Source organism: Acipenser ruthenus, chromosome 6 (assembly GCF_902713425.1).
Source record: "Acipenser ruthenus chromosome 6, fAciRut3.2 maternal haplotype, whole genome shotgun sequence".
Lineage (NCBI taxonomy): Eukaryota > Metazoa > Chordata > Actinopteri > Acipenseriformes > Acipenseridae > Acipenser > Acipenser ruthenus.
The window spans coordinates 40,675,430-40,699,078 of record NC_081194.1 but is presented as its reverse complement, the minus strand read 5'-3'; positions in this window follow the sequence as shown (position 1 = coordinate 40,699,078).

Below are 23,649 nucleotides of genomic sequence, written 5' to 3'. Positions count from 1 at the left end.
CCCACCCTGTATATTGATATTTTACCTTCTTGGAAACACCCACATGATTGCTTTTATTCATATTTACTTTGACATACTATGTTTTATAAAATAAGTTTTTCATATAGAGGTTTTAATTTTTAACAAGATTGTGTCTATTTTTTTTTGTGATAATGATAAATGTAAACAAAATAATATTGGTAATATTGTAATATCTGGAATCTTCATAGTTTTCCAATTCATAATTTGGCAATTTGGCATAATTTGGAGATTAGATAAAGGGACATTCAGAACAAAAAATAGGAGGCACTTTTTCACAGAGAGAATTGTGCGAGTCTGGAACCAACTCCCCAGTAATGTTGCTGAAGCTGACACTCTGGGATCCTTCAGAAGCTGCTTGATGAGAATCTGGGATCAATAAGCTACTAATAACCAAACAAGCAAGATGGGCCGATTGGACTCCTCTCGTTTGTAAACTTTCTTATGTTTTTAAAAGTAAATGAGAAACTGAGAGCACAGCTTTATTTTTACTGTTGTATTTTAGGAACTACATGTTTGGTGGTATTTTACACTTCTAGACTGTTCAATCAAAACCGTTCTAGATTCCGGTATATGAGAATATGTAATACATTGGTCTTTGTTTGATGTGTTTATTTCTGAGAATTTAAATGTCCTTTAAATGTTTTTGGTGTCGACTTTTTTTAAGGAAACTAAGAATGAACTGCAAGACACAATCAGTTGTTTGTACTCCTTTATTTTATCATGTTCACAATATATGTGTCCTCTGTATACCATGAGTAAAGCTTTATGATAATCAGTCTTACGCCTCTTCTGTTAGGATTTCCTGTTTTCTATTTCACTCAAAATACCTTAAAGGGTAAATCCTCAAGATATAAATATACTGGTATAGTCATAAAAAAACATGTAATGTAGTAGATCCAAAAACTAGCTTTGTCATGTCTCCATCGAAGTTTTGATTTCTGTCATTCAGACTATAGTGTTTTAAGATGAGGTTCTGTGGCATGTTCTGCAGCCTTGTAAACTTGGTTGCTTCTCTGCAAAGGAGAATCCGCCCCTAACCAAAGTAGAATCCACCCCTGTTGCTTCTTTTTGTTTTGGCTGCTCAGTCAAGCACTGGGCGGACAAAACAGAAGTTGACCGCTTAGAGTCTGGAGGAAGGGCTGCCCTCAGCTACAGATTCCCTTAGGTTTCCCCCTAAAAAATAAAAAAATATGTGAGTAGAGGTTTTTTCCTTACCTGTGTGCTGAGCGGTTTGTATTTAGTTCTGCGGGGTGAGTGGTCGGGTTGGAGAGGCTGGGCTCTCTCCCCCAGCGCAGTCATGCTCTGGAGGACAGGCCGTGTCTCAGTTGCTGTTTTTCATTAAATTCGATATTTTGGGGATAGGGCGCCACTGTGGAGCGCGTTAATTATTTATTAGTATTCATTCATGGTTTGACGGCCATGAATGAATAATAATAAACAATATCTGGGGGGAGGTGGCTCATAACCACTTCCTATCTGCGGCGCTGGGATGCATGTAACTGTTCATGGTTTTCCAGCTGGCCTCACGCAGGTAGCCATCGGGCACCCACGGACGAGGCCTCTGGCCAAATTTATCTCACCATTGTGGGGTGCATTAATTATTTATTATTATTCTCCATTCATGGTTTGGCGGCCTCGTCTTTTTGGGGGGAGGTGGCCCATAGCCACTTCCTATCTGCAGCGCTGGGATGCATGTAACTGTTCATGTATTTCCAGCCGGCCTCGCACATGTAGCCGTCGGGCACCAACGGACGAGGCCTCCAGCCAAATTTTTCTTTCACTCGGGCCCTGAGTGCCCACCACAGTCATCGGACCCTGAGTGCCCTCCACAATTCATAAATCATCTGCAATTGCAATCATTATCATTCATTCATTGTCATTCATTCATTGCGGATTCTCTGTGCTGAATCTAACAGTGTATTTTGTGATGCTTACAAACTCACCCATACATTCTCAACAGCTTTGTATTGTAGTTGTAAGGTTGGTTTATTTCTTAAAAATAATAATTCAGTCTTCTTCAGGTGATCTTCAATCAAAACAGTTTAATTCTGGAACAAAAGCACATGCAAACTGCAAGTACAAATCTTGGACAAAACAATACTACAGATCAGATTCTACATGACTATGGAAAAACATTGAGTTACATTGACATTGCACATCTTCAGCAATTAAATGAGTATACAGCTAATATTATTATATCCATGTTTTACTGGCTCGATTGAATAAAGACATTCATTATTAGTTTGATTAGTAGCATTAACATTCTTCCACCCACATCCCAGATATGACTTTACTCTATCATCATAATTACACATAATTACATCCCTCTAAGCTTTCAACTTCTAATTCTTGTGTCCCATTATGTATTATCATGCTGTCCTCTGTGAACTTTAATTATCACATCATTATGCAATATCCCCATGTTAATCATGTTAGTAGTATTTACATATACATCACTCTGTTCATACACAAGTATAACCTTAGCAAAGGCTAATTTCTTACTGGTATGATTATATTTTAATTGAATTGTTCTAGCATTCTAAACTATGTGTTCAAATTTAATTGAATTTAACATTTAATTCACACTCTCATACTTATTCCATGTACAGATCCCTTCTTTGATATTATTTTGTGTACAATTTCCGCAGACAGTTGTATTATAAATGGACACCTCAACTGTACTACCATCAGCACATGTTATGTTGCCACGTCAATGTGTTTCTGCTGAGTGTGGAACACAGCTTTTCTTAATTACTCACAAAAGGTGTTAAGTAACTTGTCGGTGTTGTACCAATTTACATCAGACCATGTACATACTCCTAAATCACTTCCTAACATTTCCTGTGTAACCTTTGTACAGTTTTTCCAAATATCTTTCATGCCTTCTTTTTTAATAGAAACCTATTAGGGAACCTATTAGTTATTAAATCAGTTGCAAAATCCTGCACCAGTGTTTTCATATGCCCTGCAGCAGCCAGGCAAAATTGTTGTTGGGACAGTTTAAATAGTCCTTCCATAACAGCTCTGTTTAATTTCATCTGTGCTTAATGATAATTTCATTTACTTGGCTAGTAAACTACACAGTTTTGTTTTTATGCTGTTCATATATATATATGATTTAAAATCTATATCTGTATTTGGGCATGGGTGTGTCAAAAAGTAGTCCACATGCAGACTGTGCCAAGACTCAGTTGAATGACTGATTAGCAATCGAGTCCCAGCACAGCTGAATAAAAAGAGGCACGGACCACTCACTTGAGGCTGGTGGTTAATAGATATGTTTTGGGTTAGTGTTTGTTTTGTCTGTTTCTTTTGGCCATCATGCCGTTTTTTTGGTAGTGTTTTGTTTTGTGTGTCAACCTGTTTATTTAGCATTATTTACAATAAATCCGTGTAGCAGCGCTTGCACTTACAGTACTGTGTCTCTGTATTTCCTGGTCTGATGTCACCCATCAGCCATCCTTACCACACCATACATGGAATGGAATTTCCTGAACCAAACATTCCTCCCAGATCTCCAAATATGCTTTTCTTTTTCCTTTTACTGGGCATGCCTCTTAGGGCTGCCTCCTTCCATTCTCTTTGTATTATATCATCATATGGTTTAGCTATAGCAGAGTCATTTCTACAAGCATCTATCCATTGAGTATTTAGCTCTGATGCATTTAACACCACTGTTACAAATTCCTATTTTACATTTTTACGTAGGTATGTCGATCAGGTGTCATTACAATCCCATTAGATGACATGGGCCACATTTTAGGACACATTTTTACACATTGTTGTTCATTGGTCATTTTCCATCCAAAATCACATTGACATTCATGTCTTCCAGATGTATTTACACAAATTTGTTTCTTGTTGCATAGAGGCGTTGCATTACATCCAGCGTCCATAGGGCAGGTTATGTTGTTACATACTGTAGAAAGAGAAGTGTCCGTAGCTGCTGTCTGCAAATTAAAGTGTGCATTAGAGGCTGGGTTTCTGAGGGCGGGTGCTTCCAACAGGGAGGCCTTATGAGATTCAAAAGGATTTTGATGTTTGGTTTCCCATACCAGCACATTTTTGCCTTTCCTGGAACCTTTCAATAAATCATAAAGAGGTTTAGCTTTTGATGCGGTCCTCTATGAATTCTTGGCAAAAATTAACTAGTCCTAAAAAAGAACATAAAGCAGTTACTGAAGTTGGTACAGGCAGCCACTGAACTGTCTCCACCTTGTGTTTGGAGCATATGAAAACTATATATTTTTTTAAAACTAGATAAATACAAAATTCAAAGTATATTATTATTATTTGTTTATTTAGCAGACGCCTTTATCCAAGGAGACTTACAGAGACTAGAGTGTGTGAACTATGCATCAGCTGCAGAGTCACTTACAACAATATCTCACCCGAAAGATGGAGCACAAGGAGCTTAAGTGACTTTCTCAGGGTCACACAATGAGCCAGTGGCTGAGGTGGGATTTGAACCGGGGACCTCCTGGTTACAAGCCCTTTTCTTTAACCACTGGACCACACAGCCTATATGAAATTATTTTGCTTGGAATAAAAGTACAGCATTTGACTGCCTTACATATATTTTTTTGTGCCTGGTTTTTATTTGTCGCAGTGTTGTACCACAAAAGCTAGATACATGAACTGCAAAGGTTTCCACGTTCTGCAGGTTCTAAGGTTTACAGGGATACCAAACATGTTTACTTTTACATGACGATCCTGGCTTTTCTTTTTTTTTTCAATTTTTAGTCATTGCCAGTTATTTTTATTATTTTCTCCCAATTTCGAATGGCCAATTATTTTTTAAGCTCAGCTCACTATTACCACCCCTGCGCTGACTCGGGAGGGCGAAGACGAACACACACTGTCCTCCGAAGCGTGTGCCGTCAGTCGACCGCTTTTTTTTCACACTGCGGACTCACCATGCAGCCACCCAAGAGCTACAGCGTCGGAGGACAACGCAGCTCTCGGGCAGCTTACAGGCAAGCCCACAGGCGCCCGGTCAGACTACAGGGGTCACCGAGGACACCCTGGCCGACCTAACCCTCCCTTCCCCCTGGCTACGCTCAGCCAATTGTGCACCACCTCCTGGGAGCTCCCATCCATGGTCGGCTGTGGAATAGCCTGGACTCGAACTCGCGACATCCAGACTATAGAGCGCATCCTGCACTCCAGTGGAGCGCCTTTACTGGATGCGCCACTCGGCAGATCCAACCATATATTTTCTTAACCCCCACAAATTATAGAATTCAGGGATAGGTAACACAACCCCCCTAAGATCCTATTACCTATGCCCCCTCTCACATTAAGCAAAAATACTTAGAAAGTGGTAAAAATTACAAAAGTTCACATTTATACCCACAATTGTGAATGTAGATTTCCACATTCTGCAGGTTCTAAGGTTCTGGATATCACACCCCCTAAAACCCATTGAAACCCCTGGAAGGATATTTCCATGCAGTACCAAGATGTTATTCAAACCGCTTGTAGTATAAATGATAGGGAGATTAACTGGGGGACAGGCCAGATAGATAATGATGTGTTTACTTAGGATGCCTACCTCCAATACTCAAGCTTTGAATGATACAGTTCAAAGCAATCATTGTGGCAAAGACCTGGGTTTGAGGGGCACTTCAGGCAACAGTAGCAGTGTCTCTGTGTATGCCTTTCTTGAAGCACATCCTGCATCTTTTTTGGGCCTGTTCTTTTCCTGCTGTGGGGGATAAGGATGGAGGATAGTGCTTCTCTGTGAGCCTCATCATACTTTATTCCTGCATATCTGGTGTCTCACTATCCTGGAACACAAGTGCTGCAATGACTGTGGTCAGGAATGGCATAACCTGGTCTTGTGGGGATGCCCGGTACACCACATAGGCATTACATAATACCATCTGTATCATGCGCCTTATAAGGCTCTAACATTTGGTCACACTTGTCAACTCCTCCCTTATATCGATTGTAGTGAATTACACACCAAGGCATCCAGATTTTGTGGTCCTGCCCCCGCACCCAAACTGCTGCTGTAGACTCACCATGAAGAGTGGTGAGGAGGTACACATCTCACTTGACTGTATATTTTTATAGTCACCAACTGTTTGGGGAACCCCTCTTGATTAGACCTCACAGTCCCACAAGCTGGAGTGTCCAAAGCAAAGAAGGTTTTCAGAAGGGGGATTCCTGTATAATAGTTATCAATATACAGGTGGTGACCCATATTAAAGAAGGTGTACATAAGGTCCCATACAATTTGTTCCCCGGTATTCAGGGTGGGAGGACAGCAGGGGGACTGGAGATGGGCGTCAGTCCCCGAGTACACCCTGAATTTCATTGTGTACCCTGTGGTGGCCTGTGGCAAGGTGCACATCCCTTTTATTATTTATGTATTATTATTATTTATGTTGTTGTGACAGGGATGGCAGAGTGGTGACATCAGGCCAGAACCAGGAAGGACTCAGAGACACTGCAGGTACGGTAATAATAGCACTTGTGCCGTTTTATTTTCAACAACAAAAATAAAAGGTTTAACAAAAACACACTTTGCTCACAGAGTGAAAATAAAAGTTTAAATAAAACAAATCATGAACACAAAAAGCATATAGGTCAGGCTGGGAAATCGCCTTCACTGTTCCTATATTTAGTTTTATTTTTAAACTCTCACTCGCTCCGTTCTCTCCTCCGAACAACCCACCCTGAGTGTAGAGAGCTGCAGGCTTTTATTTACTATGGCTGAGAGATCAACTAGCTAGCAATTATCTCATTACCCCTCGGCCACAATCTGCACGAGTTTAATAATTAGTAACTGGCAGAGGACGAGCTGCCAACCTCACCTCTGCCAGAACACATTTAAACAAAATAAAACGCATGACTTTCGCCGTCATATATATATATATATATATATATACAGTGCCTTGCAAAAGTATTCAGACCCCTAACCAATTCTCTCATATTACTGAATTACAAATGGTACATTGAAATTTCGTTCTGTTTGATATTTTATATTAAAACACTGAAACTCAAAATCAATTATTGTAAGGTGACATTGGTTTTATGTTGGGAAATATTTTTAAGAAAAATAAAAAACTGAAACATCTTGCTTGCATAAGTATTCAACCACCACACATTAATTTTTGGTAGAGCCACCTTTCACTGCAATAACAGCTTTAAGTCTTCTGGGGTAAGTATGTACCAGCTTTGCACACAGTGTCGGAGTGATTTTGGCCCATTTTTCTTGGCAGATTTGCTTCAGGTTGTTCAGGTTGGTTGGACGACGCTCGTGAACTGCAATTTTCAAATAGTGCCACAGATTCTCAATGGGATTGAGATCAGGACTTTGACTGGGCCACTGTAGGACATTCACCTTTTTGTTCTTGAGCCACTCCAATGTTGCTTTGACGTGCTTTCAGATGGTACTTTTTGAGTAACGGCTTCTTTCTTGCCACCCTCCCATACAGGCCAGTGTTATGCAGAGCTCTTGATATGGTTGACTGGTGCACCATTACTCCACTCCCAGCCACTGAACTCTGTAGCTCCTTGTGACAGGATGGACCGAGGTTTGAGACTCAGAGACAGTTTTAAAGTTCAAAAATAAAGTTTTTAATAAACAAAAATACAAAATAAACCAGCACAAGGGCCAAACAAAGAGATTTAAACATAAAATACCAACACAAAACAAAAACTTACAAAATAAAGTTTCCAGGCTGGGCGTTGCCTTCACTGGAACCAAAAACTTACAAAGACACAGCACAAACAAAACACTCTTCTGGAACTCTCTTTCTCCTACTCTCTCCTCCTAGCCAGGGCCTCTCCCCTGGCTTTTATTCCCTGTGGCTGGAGCCCAATTATTCAATAATTACTGATTAGTCAATTAGGGCTCCAGCCACATTCTCACATGTTTTTCTGGCAGGGAGGAATTTTAACCCCCTCCCTGCCAGTCCCAACATTGATCATAAAGACACATATCCCCCCCCTTGTGCCAAGCACAACATGGCCTAAATGGCCACCTCCCCCCTCAGTCTCAGTCCCGGAAGAGGGGGAAGCACAGTGTCCATGGGGGTGGCCATGGTGGGACGTCCGGCACCACCCTTCTGGCTCTCGGGACAGCGGCTCCTCCCCTTCTGGCTCTCGGGACAGCAGCTCCTCCCCTTCTGGCTCTCGGGACAACGGCTCCTCCCCTTCTGGCTCTCGGGACAACGGCTCCTCCCCTTCTGGCTCTCGGGACAGCGGCTCCTCCCCTTCTGGCTCTCGGGACAGCGGCTCACCCCTCTCTGGCTCTCGGGACAGTGGCTCCTCCCCTTCTGGCTCTCGGGACAGCGGCTCCTCCCCTTCTGGCTCTCGGGACAGCGGCTCCTCCCCTTCTGGCTCTCGGGACAGCGGCTCACCCCTCTCTGGCTCTCGGGACAACAACTCACCCCTCTCTGGCTCTCGGGACGACAGCTCCACCTTCTTTATTGGAATGACTGGGGCAGCTCCCATATCTACCGCCAGGTAATTAACGACCATCAAGGCCAGCTCTGCGAAGGACGCCGGGTGATGCTGTTCCTCCCACTTTTCCCACCTCCCCCCATCTCGACGCCACAGCGTGTTGATAACTATGGGGAGGTCGTGGAAGAGGTCCGCCTCAGGGTGCATCAACCAGTCCCATATTTCCTGGGATGGTGGTGAAGGCGGTGATGTTGGAAGTGGTGGGGTGGCTGCCGAGGACGGGGTTTGCAGCTGCTCCTGGTCCCGATTGTGGGGGCATCCTGCCCAGTTGTGGCCATCCACCTCACAGCGCCCACACCAGTCAGCTGGTGGCCCATCTGGACAGGACCTCCACCGGTGATCCACCTTCCCGCACCAAGAGCACCAGGGGAAAAGACTGGCTTGGTCCTCCAGCTGGGGTGGCTGTTGTTGCAGCAGCCTACATTTCTTCGGCTGCTGCTTCTCCTGCCTTTGCCGCTGTCTGCTCTTCCCCATTTAAAAAAAAAAAAAAAAAACTCCCAAAATTCAAGAAAAAAATAAAATAAATTACTGCTCTGAGCCTCCAGGTGGCGCTCTCCCGTTTCTGACACCAAATGTGACAGGATGGACCGAGGTTTGAGACTCAGAGACAGTTTTAAAGTTCAAAAATAAAGTTTTTAATAAACAAAAATACAAAATAAACCAGCACAAGGGCCAAACAAAGAGATTTAAACATAAAATACCAACACAAAACAAAAACTTACAAAATAAAGTTTCCAGGCTGGGCGTTGCCTTCACTGGAACCAAAAACTTACAAAGACACAGCACAAACAAAACACTCTTCTGGAACTCTCTTTCTCCTACTCTCTCCTCCTAGCCAGGGCCTCTCCCCTGGCTTTTATTCCCTGTGGCTGGAGCCCAATTATTCAATAATTACTGATTAGTCAATTAGGGCTCCAGCCACATTCTCACATGTTTTTCTGGCAGGGAGGAATTTTAACCCCCTCCCTGCCAGTCCCAACATTGATCATAAAGACGGGGCAGTACCCCATCACACTCCTACAAAGTGATTGTTGGCCTCTCTGTGGCTTCTCTCACAAGTCTCCTTCTTGTCTGAGTTTTGTGACAGCAAATGTGACAGCAACTTTAATGGTTCACAGGTGGAGGCCAATGGTAAGGTAATTGTGTCCTCGTTAGGGCAATTTCTTTCATCGGTGTAAACTGGGAGCTTCCACAGCACAGGGGTTGAATACTTATGCAAGCAAGATATTTCAGTTTTTTATTTTTCTTAAAAATATTTCCCAACATAAAACCAATGTCACCTTACAATAATTGATTTTGAGTTTCAGTGTTTTAAAATAAAATATCAAACAGACCGAAATTTCAGTGTACCATTTGTAATTCAGTAATATGACAGAATTGGTCAAGGGTCTGAATACTTTTGCAAGGCACTGTATATACAGTACTGTGCAAAAGTTTTAGGCAGGTGTGAAAAAAATGCTGTAAAGTAAGAATGCTTTCAAAAATAGACATGTTAATAGTTTATGTTTATCAATTAACAAAATGCAAAGTGAGTGAACAGAAGAAAAATCTACATCAAATCAATATTTGGTGTGACCACCCTTTGCCTTCAAAACAGCATCAATTCTTCTAGGTACACTTGCACACAGTTTTTGAAGGAACTCGGTAGGTAGGTTGGCCCAAACATCTTGGAGAACTAACCACAGTTCTTCTGTGGATTTAGGCAGCCTCAGTTGCTTCTCTCTCTTCATGTAATCCCAGACAGACTCCATGATGTTGAGATCAGGGCTCTGTGGGGGCCATACCATCACTTCCAGGACTTCTTGTTCTTCTTTACGCTGAAGATAGTTCTTAATGACTTTCGCTGTATGTTTGGGATCGTTGTCATGCTGCAGAATAAATTTGGGGCCAATCAGATGCCTCCCTGATGGTATTGCATGATGGATACGTATCTGCCTGTACTTCTCAGCATTGAGGAGACCAATCCCCATTAAATCCCCAACTCCATTTGCAGAAATGCAGCCCCAAACTTGCAAGGAACCTCCACCGTGCTTCACTGTTGCCTGCAGACACTCATTCGTGTACCGCTCTCCAGCCCTTCTGCTAAAGCCAAATATTTCAAATTTTGACTCATCAGTCCAGAGCACCTGCTGCCATTTTTTCTGCACCCCAGTTCCTGTGTTTTCGTGCATAGTTGAGTCGCTTGGTCTTGTTTCCACGTCGGAGGTATGGCTTTTTGGCCGCAAGTCTTCCATGAAGGCCACTTCTGACCAGACTTCTCCGGACAGTAGATGGGTGTACCAAGGTCCCACTGTTTTCTGCCAATTCTGAGCTGATGGCACTGCTGGACATCTTCCGATTGCGAAGGGAAGTAAGCATGATGTGTCTTTCATCTGCTGCAGTAAGTTTCCTTGGCCGACCACTGCGTCTACGGTCCTCAACGTTGCCCGTTTCTTTGTGCTTCTTCAAAAGAGCTTGGACAGCACATCTGGAAACCCCTGTCTGCCTTGAAATTTCTGCCTGGGAGAGACCTTGCTGATGCAGTATAAATACCTTGTTGCTGTGCTCAGTCTTGCCATGGTGTATGACTTTTGACAGTAAACTGTCTTCAGCTGAGTTTGGCTGTTCCTCACCCAGTTTTATTCCTCCTACACAGCTGTTTCTGTTTCAGTTAATGATTGTGTTTCAACCTACATATTGAATTGATGATCATTAGCACCTGTTTGGTATAATTGTTTAATCATACACCTGACTATATGCCTACAAAATCCCTGACTTTGTGCAAGTGTACCTAGAAGAATTGATGCTGTTTTGAAGGCAAACGGTGGTCACACCAAATATGGATTTGATTTAGATTTGTCTTCTGTTCACTCACTTTGCATTTAGTTAATTGATAAATAGAATCTATTAACATGTCTATTTTTGAAAGCATTCTTACTTTACAGCATTTTTTCACACCTGCCTAAAACTTTTGCACAGTACTGTATATATATATATATATATATATATATATATATATATATATATATAGTATTTATTTATATATATAAATACAAAAACAAAACAATAACTTGGTGTACGGCATCTCGCTCGTCCTCCACATAAAAAACAAACAACTATACATAGGGGCGGAGGGGTACCCCGTTCTACATTAAATACATTTGTTTTAAATAATACCAAAAAATAAAATCAAAATAATACTTTAACAGCAGGGCTTCGCCCAGCCCCCTTTTATGTATAAGGCTCCTCGCCCTGTCACAGTTGTATTATTATCATCATTATATATATATATATATATATATATATATATATATATATATATATATATATATATATATATGTAGTGTTTGTGTGTAGACAGACGAAAGCCGTCCGACGTTGTTATTTATTGTTTGAGACCAGCGAAAATCCCCATCCTAAATAGCTCATGGAAATGTAGATGGAGCCTTAATAAAGTAATTATTTAATGGGTAATTAAGGCTCCAGCCACAGTATAAAATACCCACTCCAGGCTCAGAGCGGGAGAGAGTTTAAAAGAGTTAAGGAGAATAAGAGCGAATACTACAAACCAGCAAACAAGGTACTCGTTATTTATAAAAGTGTATTTATAGTTTGTGTTTTTGTTTTACTTTGGCCAGAGAGCCCTTTTCTTTGTGTATTTTGTTTAATAAAAAGCTGAGTGCTACTACAGTTTTGGTTTCATTTTCTGGTCTGATGTCACCACTCACACGCACCACTCTAGCCATCCGTGACACTGCACTTGTACAGTTTTATTCCACACCGTGGAATGGTTTATTAACAATTCCCATCTCTAAAGAGAGTCCAAGAAATGTTTTCAAATCTTGTTTGCTTCCATTTGTGGGCACGGGCATGTGGTTCCAGACTCTCTTTGCTGCTCTAGGAACTGGGCAGCATATCTGTTGGTCATAATGACTATATGTTCCAACAGGTAATCTGTGAGGAAAAGCTGGAAATACTGCAGAGGGGTGAAGCCAGCAGTATCCACCTTTGTTTCTGGAGTACTAATAAAAGGGTGGTGTGTCCGGCTGTACATTATTGGGGGGGGGGGGGGGGGGGGGGGGGGTAGTTATATACTGGCACATACCCTCTTGGCATTTAGGCTGTTCCTCAGTCTCTCTTTCTGGATCTCCAACAGGCTTTTCCTCTTCCTCAGTGACACAGGTGTCATCACTGGGAGTGTCAGTGGGGTTAAGGTCACTGCCAGATTAAATCAGTTTAGGTCTGACTCACAGTCACTGTCAGTTTCCATCACAATCCAAGCCACCACCTCTGGGTGCAACCTTTTTGTATGTCATTCTTAGGCAACGGAAATCTAGTAGAATTATCAGAGAGACTCTGAGAATTTATTATAGTATTATATATGTAATGTAATAATCAATCCTTACAGTACACACACAATTTTCAAAATAAAATAATTTATTATAAATTATTATTATTTATTTCTTAGCAGATGCCCTTATCCAGGGCGATTTACAATTGTTACAAGATATCGCATTATTTTTACATACAATTACCCATTTACACAGTTGGGTTTTTACTGGAGCAATCAAGGTAAAGTACCTTGCTCAAAGGTACAGAAGCAGTGTCCCCCATCTGGAATTGAACCCACGACCCTCCGGTCAAGTCCAGAGCCCTAACCACTACTCCACACTGCTGCCCCTTAACAGCTCTGGCAATATTCTGTTTCACCAAAGCTAGATTATTACCTTCTGATCCTTTTAATCAGAAACAAACTTGAATATGTAGTATCTTGTTTATAGAAAAGTTGGTTGCTTCATCAATATTCAATGAAAAATAAGTTATTTAAAGCACTGCTTAATTCTGTTTTTATTCCTTTGCCAACCCATGTGTGTTTGTGTATGTTCCACACTTCCTTGACGTGAAGTTTAATGAACCCATATTTGTCCTCTGCAGTTTGTTTACTGAAATCAATTAGAACTGGAATAATGGTAAACAGTAATCAGTGTTCACTAACAAACGCACATGTTTATAACTTAAGGTTAGGTTAATAACTTGAGGTTAATTACTCAATCTGGAAATGTTTGATTATAGTTGTGCTGTGAATAATTTCATATGTCGTTCACCTTTATTATGGTGATTAAGAATGACCTATTTGCCACTATTAGACCCAAAAACCAGGGGATGACTTACACTTAATATTACAATATAAAAATGTGTGATTGCTCAGAATACACCGTTGATATTGATCTGCCTGCACTGCCCTTTCTACCTGTAGTAACGGGTACACTTCCGTTTCAGTGGTTCAATTATTATTAAAAGAAACCACTGCCTCACAGCTGCATAACACGTTCATATTTGTCTCATAGCAACAGCTTTTGTGTATCATACCACTCCAATCCCCTTTTTGCTTTTTCCCATACAATCACAGTATTTTTGTTATACACTACTCAAATAGGCCTTGCCTTAACTGCTAATCTATATTGATTATCAGGTGTAGCATACGATACCAACATATAAAAAACAATATGCCCTGGTGGCTCTTTACCATTTTCCCTGGGCCATACCATTACTGCTCCTAATAGAACGGTCTCCTCTTGGTTATGGAGCTGTAGACTCCATCTCAACTCACTTTGTACCTTCCGGGGGACAGTACCCAATCGTATGTCCATGATTTACTCTTTCATTATTCCCAGAAGGTCATTAGCATAATGTATGCAATTCTGTTTGATTGTATAGTGCTTGCTCGATCAGTTAGTTCTGATACAGCCACTCCTTTCAACTTTATGCTTTGGCTGGCATATATCTGTCCCTTTCCTATCTCTTCTATTCCTTTCCCTGCTCCATATGCCATTTTCACCTGAGCTTTTGATAATTGGTACACATCCCAGATGTTTACGACTGAGTTACCTGCACCAATTCATCCTGCAATATCATCAGTCAGCATGGTTTTAGGAAAGGGAGATCATGTCTAACTAACCTGCTTGATTTTTTTGAGGATGCAACATCGACAATGGATAATTGCAAAGCATATGACATGGTTTATTTAGATTTCCAGAAAGCTTTTGACAAAGTCCCGCATAAAAGATTAATTCTCAAACTGAACGCAGTAGTGATTCAAAGAAATGCATGCACATGGATTAGGGAGTGGTTAACATGTAGAAAACAGAAAGCTACTAACAACCAAACGAGCAAGATGAGCTGAATGGCCTCCTCTCATTTGTAAACCTTCTTATGTTCTTATGTTCTCATGTTCTTATGTTCTTATCTATTAACCCTATTTTTTGCCTCTTTTCCTCTTTCATTTTGCTCAGCTTTCCTCTCTCCATAATTTTGAAAAGAAAAAGATAGTAACTTGAGTTTTATTCTCTGAATTAATATGTTATTGCAGTTCCAAGATTCATGTGTAACATGTATTGTATACCCAATATTTACCAATTCCTTATGTACCCTTGCTACAAAGTGTGTACTCTTATAACTCTACTGATAAGGAATACCCAATCTGCAATATATTAGTTCCCCCATTACCTTTGCTGTTACAGCAGCTGTGCTGTTTTTAATTCGGAACATATCAAACAGATTTCAGGTTTCCCTTTTTCTTAACTGATGAAGGGTTCATTTGTAAACACACCAGAAAATTGGCAAGCAACCAAAACATACAATGTATTCTCTAAAAAGTTTTCTCAAAAGACATGTTACTTTGCTTTGTGGACACAATATGAAATATCAATCCACAACCCACTGGGTGGTACCAATACATTTATTCAAAATCTTTTGTAGCATAATGTATCTCTATAGCAGCTTGTTTTGCAAATAAATCTATTATCCTGTAGAAAAATAAAAATAGAAAATAAAGCTAATGTGTCTCTGATTTGTCTGTAGAAATACCGGTGTCAATAAAAAAAAGTCTGTCAGCACGAACAAATCGATGGGTTCCACTGAACTTGTCCTAATCAGTGTACTTGAACAGGGAAACTGTTGCTCTCGGTGCTGCACAGTGGAGAAGGAGGAGCGATATGAGGTGGGTCAGAATGTACAATAGTTAAAGTTGAATCTGTATCAATGTGACAAGCTGGTTTGTGGAGTGACGTCAGAACAGAAAGAAGTACACAAACAAAAAGGTATTGCAGGGCAAAACTGTACTGCTGTGCTGATATTTAAAAAAATAATAAATAAACTTCTCAAACACAAAATAAAAGGCACAAGGGCCAAAGTAAAGGTCTCCACAAGCCTTCCAAGCCACCCTGCATACAACTGATCAGTATCTACCAGCTGTTCATCTTCCTCTTTCTCAGCTGAATAATCTGCTGCAGCAGCCATCACTGGCTGTTGCTGTAAAGCTGCCTGTGCTGTCTATGTCTGTATCCCCAACAGAGCTTCTTTGTGTCGCTGTCTGTGTCTTACAATTTCTGACTCAATCTGCTCAGAAAGCTGGGATAAACCCAGAGCTGCAACTCTCCTCTCCATTACCTCATTCTTTTGTTTTTTGTTTTTGCCTCAATTCTTGCACTACAGTTCTATCCTTGTTTTCTCCTGAAATATTCCATAGTTCCTGATATGCTATCCAAATATCATTCAATCGTTTCTGAGTTTTACCTAATTCTAACGAGGCAGAATGTAATCTATCCTGCAGCTCACTATTTTCTCCTCTCAATTCTAATTGTGTAGTGGCATGAACTAATCATTCTGCTGGATACACTTCCAGTTCTTGTCTATTCGTTATTGATTCACTTTCCAAATTTTCAATTTGACATTTCAATTCAGGTATTTGATCTACTTTGTCCTTTAAATATTTAGTAGTTTGAATCATTGCCATCACACAATTTGCTTGCCTTGTTTTTAATTTGTTACGTGCTTCACACGCGTCTAAAATACATTCATTCATATTTGCATCCTCTGAGAGAATGTACAGACCCTCTTTACAATGCTTTGCCACACATTCTGCAGCCCAAAGCCTCTAGCTCCTGGCTTCCTCCATGTTTCAATTACACTCGAATGATCAATTCAATCTGTAATTAGGATTATTTCATCACTCCTTTACAATGGCCAAAACACTGTTTAAAAGAGATATCATGCTTATTTTTGGTCAAGGTCTGTGCAACTTGGACAGTGTCTATTTTTAAATCTTATCTCATAGAATTCCCTAAATACCTCTGTCACATTCAAGCGCTGCACAATTTGTTTTTACCAGCTGTTATACTATATTATATCAACAAGAATTAAATACTCATGAATGTATATGGTCCGGTTCGCGTATTCTGTGTCAGATTTTTGTTTATGTCGGATGCTTGTTGCTGCAAAAGTAGTCTCCCATATAATTCAGCTGTAATCCCATATGTTTTGGGCAGATGAATTTCATTCACTCCAGTTTGCTTTAAACAAACTCCCCAATTTTAAAGAAAAATAAGGTAATAAAAGCGCTCTCTGTATTATTAGCTTGCCAGTGTAGAATTCAAAATTAAAGTTTGTTATTTGACTTCTCTCCTACATCCATCCATGAGTAGAAATAATTGTGATTCCAAACTCCGTTGTAGACAAAAATATTTTATTAGATAAAGCAGAGCAGCTGGGTACTCTATTTTCCTTAAGCACAAGTTATAATAGAATCAGTGATCGATACACATATTTTAATTAATATAGGCTTCCCTTAGCTCCGTTAACAGGGCTGCAGTAGTAGCAAAACTAGATATAAACCGATGATAATACCCCACTATACCTAAAAATGCACAAACTTGCTTCTTGTTTCCTGGTCAGAGCCAATTCTTAATGGCCTCGACTTTGTTCAACTGCAGTTTTATAACACCAACCACATTCCCCAAATATCGTGCCTCTGTCAAACGTACGTGACGCTTTTCATGGTTAGCTGTCAGATCTGTCTCCCTTAGACTATTCAATACAGCCTCCACTTTCTTTAAATGTGATTCCCAGTCACTACTAAAAATTACAGTATCATCTAGATAGGCAGAAGAATACTGTGTGTGGGACCTTAAAATGTTATCGATCAACCTCTGGAAGGTCACACAATCTGTTTTCATTCTTTTACCTCCTCTGTCAAAGGGATTTACCAAAAGCCCTTAGTTGGGTCGAGTGTGGACAAATATTTGGCTTTGCCTAACTTCTCAACCAATTTGTCTACCCGGGGTATAGGGTAGGCATCGGATTTGGACACGTCATTCAGACTTCAGAAATCATTACACAAATGCTATATGTCATTAGGCTTCGGCACTAGCACTATTGGACTAGTCCACTTGCTAACCTTCTTCAATGACCTCTAACTAACATTTGTTTACTTTACATTGGCTCTTTTTGCTTCAGGCAATCTGTAGGGTCTTGTCACAGATGGCTGGGTGGGTGACACTATACCAGGAAATGTGCTCTTTCTTTATTCCAACAAAATAAAATATTAGAACAGAAACAAAACACTCTTAATCCTTTGCGGTCCTATGTCGGACCAGGTCTGACATTACAATTTTCTCAAAAAGACGTAAAGCAGGAGTTTGGTGATAAAATGAGTGATCAGGAGATGATTTATCAGTATGCACGACTATGAAGAGGTATGTGAAGAATACAGCGAACAAAGGGTGGGGCGGGGCTGGAGATGCAGTACTGAGTGTCCTGTTGATATGCAGTGCCTTTTAAACCTGTTTTACTGTGAAAAAAATACTTTTAAACAGCGCATGTAAAATAAACTGCGTGTGTGAAAATAAATTGGACCTGACGCACCTGAAATGCACTGAATAAATGGACCGCAAAGGGTTAAACAAAACAGCACAAGGGCCAAAACAAGTAATAAACACTGACAGAATAAAACAAGTATCATGCAGGTTTAAAACCAGGACGCGTCTTTATCAATTACTTTACGTATCATATGTTTAAGGGTACGGTTAAACCTTTCACCCAATCCTTCGGTTTGGAGGTAGTACATCGAGGTTCTGATAGGTTGAATTTTTAATAACTCACACAGCTCCTTCATTAATTTTGATACAAACAGGGTTTCTTAGTCGGTTAATATATCTTTGGGGATTCCTACACGTGTAAACATCTGCACTAGCTTTTTTGCTATTGTTGTACAGGCTGTATTCCTTAACGAAATGGCTTCTGGGTATAGTGTGGCAGAGTTCACAATGACGGTAATATACTCATGTCCCCAGGCCGACCATGTTAAGGGTCCCAACAGGTCCATGGCAATTTGTTTGAAAGGAACGTCAATAATGGGAAGTGGAACTAAGGGAGAACTAAACCTAGTGCAGGGTCCAATAATTCCAATAATCCATGGTCCAATAATTCTTGGTCCCCACCCTCATCTATTGTACACTGTTTGCCTGTCTCATCAACAATGTCATGCTCGTTATATTGTGTGCTCACCCATTTTGCTACATGTTTATCAGTGGCACCTACTAGTGTTTCCCTACTTTCCTGTGCTGGACAACCCCTGTGCTTGTCAATCCTTCGTTCCCTATGTGACTTTCATTTCTTTGTAAAGAGGAATATTTGCCCCAAGCTCTCTTTCGGGTCACTTTCACCCAGTTTTTATTTTTCCACAGGCCAGCCAATTCCCTTTGTATTTTAAGCAGGGCCCTGGATAATCTCGCCCCAGTATTACTACTCCCACCCATGATACATCATTTTGTCCATGAAAGTCAATTTTCACTTTAATTGTGGCGTAAAAATGTACATCACCATGCATGCAAGTGAAGTCACAACAGTAGGTGAAACCAACATAATTGAGCTGCCTGAATCAGCGAGAGCTGGCGAGTCCTTCCCATTTATCTTAATGTTTACCATGAAGTTATGCCCCCCCCCCCACGGCAACATTTACCACACTCACTACCCCACAGTAAGATTAATTTTCTCCCATATTACACTGCATGGGCTCTGGTTCATTGTGCCCATATTCATTATACCTGTAACACTGGTAGGTCTGGTACCGTTCTGCGGGTTTTTCAGTGTCCCATCCAATTTTAACCACTTTAAACACCAGTCCCTTCACGATAGGCAAATATTCTTCAGTGCTATCTCTCTCTTCATTATGTTTTTATCAGAGTATCGGCCGCTCCGGTCCTTCGTGATGGGAGGTCATCACTTGCTGATGGTTGGGAACTCAGCGGAGCTTGGGCAGCTTCAGCTGTCGGGAGCCGACTCACCAGGTCCTGACATTCCCTGTACTTGAGCCTGTAGAGCGATTAACAACTGGTTGCTCTCCTGCTGTAGTGCCGCTTGCTCCATCTGCGCAGCCACTTGCGCCTGCTGTGCAACCACCTGCTCCTGTTGTATAGCAGTCACTTGCACCAGAGCTTCAAGCAAGTATTCCATAATGTTTTATTTATTTATTTATTTATTTATTTATTTAATTTATTTTTCCTGCAGTTCTGAGCTGGATAAGTAGGGGGTGCTATCCCGTCACTGCCACCATATATGTTAAAGTGGTGTGCGGTTAAGGCTTGGCAGAAATAGCACACAGACTCAGAACTGCAATTAAGAGAGTTTGCACACTTTTATTGGCAAACAAACTCTTACAAATAAACAAAACAGCACATCAAAGCTTCTTATTTTTACTCTCACCCTCACTCTTACTCTCACTCTCACTCTCTGCTCCACACTCTCCTATACAACCCACACTGTTTGAGAACAAAGGAGAGCTTATACACCTGGTACTCAGAGTAAAGGTCAGTTACCACCCACTTAAATTCAGGTGTTTCCCCTTGTAGGCTGAATGACCTTTAGCCTTAGAGGCTTATGGGAAACATTTAGTAGTCAGACCGCTGTTACTACAGTCAGCACTCGGATATCAGTTACCCAGATACACGTCAGTTGCATTTGACCGCCCTTGTATTAAAAATAACATCAATCCCTGTCCCCAAGTGGTTCATCTGGCTTTAGGCTTGTGAGATCGGAGGACACTCACATGCCCTCAGAACGTCTGTGCTGTGCGGGGACCCGCTGCAGGTAGGAGAAAAAAACATAACTGGACATTACAAATTGGGGGGAAAATAAATAAAAATTAAAAATTAAAAATCAATCCCCATTATATATATGTAACAAATTAATTAACTTACCCGTCACACACGATTTCCGACTGCCACCAGTTTTGTGATACAAAGCCCATTTCTTCAGTGTTACAATTGTTTGTCTGTTACAGCCCGTGTTTTTTTCTTTGTTTTTTTTCTCTTTTTGTGTAGTTACAAAGCGCTTCCTCCAATTTCACATGACAAAATGCAGCAAAAACAAAGCAAACAGACAAGCTACGGCAATGTAAAAGTAATTCATTAAACAGTTTTAGATACTGTGATGCAAAGAGCACTCACTACTGGACTTGTGATCGTGTGTGTATAAAGTGTGTGTCATTATTAGTATTTTTATTTTAGTATTTTTACTGAACCCCGTGATTTACCTGCGCTATACACATCGTTGTGTAGAGCCAGGTATTATTATTTAAGGTTGCCAAACAAACAACCCAGCACAAATAAAGAGCTGTTTTTCACCATGAACTGTGTTGTGGTTGTTATTACAGAACACTGCATCACCTCTACACCTGCGCACTGCAAACCACTTTGCCACCGTAACATTTTGATTTAATTTTCCTGTTGGGTCGCTAATTGGGAATTGTACATAGTGCTACAATACATACAGGATTTAAAAGTATGTACTGTATTACAGTCCACGTGTCCACAGTCGTCTCTTTTGGGCAAGTGATATTTTCAGAATCATATCATTGTGAATTAAAATACTACTTTTGTTGAAAATATATTACTGTACCAACAAAACCAACTACAGTACATCTAAATGGAAGCCTACTTATTTTAAAACACAGTCCTTTCAGCTAAGTATTTACAATATTGTATCCTTTTTGTGTTCCCTGAAAAAACAAATAAGGGTTGAAATGGCCCAAAATGAAATGATCAGATATGCGTCACACTTGTTTAACCAGCATTGGAGTCAAAATTTTACAGGGTCGGATATGTGAGTGCTGACTGTATACTTTTTACATAATACCAGGGAATACTGCTTTGGACAATATTAGACTTACGTACTTCCCTTCTGTGACTACACCACATTGTTTAAAACAGCAACAAAACACAGCTCAGACTACAGAGACTGCTCTCAGTACAATTTGCTTGACTCATTTCATTAAAGTTAAAAGATATTTAATAAAGTGTATTTCTTTTATTTCTTTTTTTCCACAATATGGAAGTTAGTATAAGTGTCCCTGACAAATCATAGAACATACTAAGGCAAATCCAGGTTTTACATGTTGTTTATATTAAAACAAACAAAAAAATCCCAGTAATTTTAAAATTTTGATACTGCCCTCATGGTGAAGGTTGTGGTATGTGACTGACAATGATTTACAGTGATTAGTTCCAAAACAACCATGATTTAAAAAAAAAAAAAATCCCCATATAACATTTGCACACTGCAGGTTGCAAACTACTTTGAAATCACAATTGTTTTATTAATCAGCCATTTAATTTCTGAATGTCATATTAAATATTTCTATGTAAATAAATAGTCCCTCTCAACCCCATGCTGTTTTTAATTTCAGTAAAGAGGTGGGTGAGAAGTACTTGTATTTACCAATAAGTGAAAGCTATATTTTCTTTAGAAGACTAAATGGCTTCTATCAACACAATATCAGTGGTTGGGGGAGGAAACTAATTTGGTTGTAAAACTAAACAAACTACTTTGTCTGGTCTACAAGATGGTTGTCACAGTTGTGCTTCTGGGGAACATTTTATAAAAGTGCACACAGACTTTGACATCACATGAGCAATCTTCAGTCTTGAAGGTTCTGGTAGTTGACTTTCGTTCCTGTAGTGGTCAACCACCACAAGCCTTCATCGATGGTCCTGTCGTTTAAGTAGACATCCACAATTCCCTGTTAATGCTCAACAACTAGCTCAACTATAACCAGTGGAGCTAGACTGTGAGTTTATAAGGTATGCCAAATTTAATGGTGTGGGTTTCATGCAAAAAAAAGCGCTGCATTGCTGATCAGTAGTAGCCAGCCATTTTATCCTGTACAGTTCATTGAGTTACATAAAATAGGTTACTGGAGCAGCTGTCTGAAAACCAAGTGTATCAGCATAAAGCATTCGCTGATCTTACTATTTTAGATGTTTGTAATTGGTTTGAGTTATATTGCTCAAATATTTAGTTATTATATTTGCCTTTATTTGGCTTGAGCATCTTTATTCCATTCAAATTCAAATTAACTTTGCCAACACCACCTTGTCTACAGTAGATCCATATAGAGAGAGTAGGTGGGACCGGCTAGGCAAGCTCCAAACAAACTCAAAGCCAATAACGGCAGATCACTCAATAATGGAGAAAAGCACCCGTACCCACTTGAAATGATTGTAAAAACCATATAAGCAGGTGACTTCAATATCCATCTCTCCAACCCCAGCCACTCTGCCGGATACCTCCCTCTTCTTCACTCCTTCGACTTCTGTCTCTCTCCATACCCCCCTACCCACAAAGCTGGCCGTCAACTGGACCTCACCTTCTCCAGGGCCTGCTGCCCCTTCACCCTCTCTGTCACCCCCCCTGCACCTCTCTGATCACTATTTCATCTCTTTTTCTCTGTCTCTCCCCTCTCTCCCTGCTCCTCCTACCCCCACTGTCACCTCTCGCCGTAACCTCCGCTCTCTCTCCCCCTCTGTCCTTGCCTCCACTGCTCTCTCTCACCTCCCTCCTATCGACTCCTTCTCACAACTCTCTGTAGACTCTGCTACCTCCACCCTCTTCTCCTCTCTCACCTCCTCCCTCGACTCCCTCTGTCCTCTCACCTCCCGACCTGCTCGCCCCTCCCCTCCCCAACCCTGGCTCTCCTCTGCGCTCCGCTCAGCAAGAATTACACTGCAATCTGCTGAAAAGAAATGGAATAGAACCAAACTCCCTGCTGCCCCAGACCTCTACCGCACTCTACTCTCCTCCTTCTCCTCTACTCTCTCCTCTGCTAAATGTACTTATTTCCAATCTGTAATCCAAGCCTCCACCAACAACCCACGTAAACTATTCTCTACCTTCTCCTCCCTCCTAAACCCTCCCCCCCTCCTCCTCCCTCCTCTATCTCCTCTGATGACTTTGCCTCTTTCTTCTCTTCTAAAATCTCAGATATCCGCAAACTCTTTAACACCTCTCCCTCCCCCGCACCCCCTCCTGCTCCAACCCCTACACCCACTACATCCCCTA